The 1,845-nt window shown below is 31.4% G+C and overlaps 1 pseudogene; it reads left to right on the top strand.

Moving 5' to 3' along the window:
• Positions 1–637: 637 nt before the first annotated feature.
• LOC132933352 (putative nuclease HARBI1) lies at positions 638–1,631 on the top strand (annotated as a pseudogene).
• The last annotated feature ends 214 nt before the right edge of the window (positions 1,632–1,845 follow it).

The raw sequence follows: 1,845 nt of genomic DNA on the forward strand, positions 1-1,845 counted from the left end.
CTTTTGAATTATAACAAAAAAAATCTAAGACAAATCATTTTTGTTAAAAATCGGTGCTCCTAGAAAGGAGTGAGTTAACCGATTTCAGTGGTGGTCAATGGTGTTTTTTGCGAAAAATTTTTAAGTCAGAAATAATCGGTTAACTCTCTCGGTTCGATTATTTCTGACTTAAAAATTGTTCGCAAAATACACCATTGACCACCACTCAAATTGTAAAAAAAGGAACATGAAGGAACGGGAACGCGTTCCTTTTTAAAAAGGAACGGGAACGCGATCTTATTTCGGGACAGGAAAGAGGAACGGGAACGAGTTCCTTTCTTACAGTAGGAACGAGGAACGGGAACGAGTTCCTTTTTAAAAGGAACTTTCCCAACAGTGTCGAATACCCACATTTTTTTCAATTCTTCATGACTCATGAGTATTTATTCCAAATACTTTTTATCCTAGACTAGTCTATTAATTATCATAGGTTTGGTTCTTTAGAGTAGTTACATTAATATTGTGTCCTAAATTGTTTTATTATTTGTTCTATAGTAGAAAAACAAAAAGGTGGCAAGTACGTCCAATATTTAAGGAAAGAGAAACTCATTGACATTACCACTGTTTATTAGCAGAGTTTCAACTATCATATTCTGTTATGTATTATAATTTTCTTAGAATGAGTTCAATATGTTTTGAACACTTGGTTCAACTGATTGGTCCCAGTATACAGCGTGTACCATCTCGGCCTGACATATTATCAGTTGGTGAACTTTTAACATGTACTCTTAGGTAAATTACTCATATTGAAAACGTACCTATTCAAATGGAGGTACTTTTTAAGAAAATTATTAAAGTTTAATTTGATAGAAACAGGCACATTGTTTTATCTTGTAGATATTTGGCCTCTGGTGACAGTATGATGGATATAGGTTATGCCTTTAGAATAGCACAACCTACAGTTTCAAAACTTATTAGACAATGCTGTACACCTTTATGGGATATGTTATGCAATAAAGTAGTTACTTGGAATTATTTTTAAAATATTTACATGTGTCTATAATCAAGTAAATTAGTTTAAATTTTAAACATATTGACTTCATTATTTGTAGGTACTAATGAAACCACAAACTAAAAATTGGATATCTATAGCCAATGAATTTAATATGAAGTGGAATTTTCCAAATTGTGTTGGAAATATTGATGGCAAACATGTTGTTCATCAGGTTCATTCTAAAAATATATATTTTAAAAGTACACTTAACTGGTTTATTTATTTAACAATAGTAATTAATTTAATAGGCATTTGCAAACAGTGGATCTACTAACTACAACTACAAAGGGACTCATAGTATTATACTTTTAGCTGTTTGTGATGCATCATATTGCTTCACATTAGTCGAGTCGATATAGGAGCTCCAGGGAGATGTAGTGATGTCGGTGTTTTTAGAAATTGTAGTTGGGGTAAACAAATAATTAATAAAACGATTGATTATCCCAATGCTATTGAAATTGATGATGAAAATGGTCCCATACCATATTGTGTTATTGCTGATAAAGCATTTTCTCTACTAACAAATGTTATGAGACCATATCCAGGTAGATCAAAAGGAAATTTACCTGAAGATCAAACTATTTTTAACTATAGGTAACAACTAAAAAGTATTCATAATAAAGATGTTAAATTTAAATAAATAAAGAAATCAATTTAATTATTAGACTTAGCCGTGCTAGGCGTACAATCGAAAATGCCTTTGGCTAGCAAATGGAGGGTATTTCGATCACCTATACTAGGAAGTGAGAAAACTGTTATAGCAATAACCAAAGCTGCAGTTGTCTTACACAATTTTGTTAGAATATCTGAAA

Source organism: Metopolophium dirhodum, chromosome 1 (assembly GCF_019925205.1).
Source record: "Metopolophium dirhodum isolate CAU chromosome 1, ASM1992520v1, whole genome shotgun sequence".
Taxonomy (NCBI): domain Eukaryota; kingdom Metazoa; phylum Arthropoda; class Insecta; order Hemiptera; family Aphididae; genus Metopolophium; species Metopolophium dirhodum.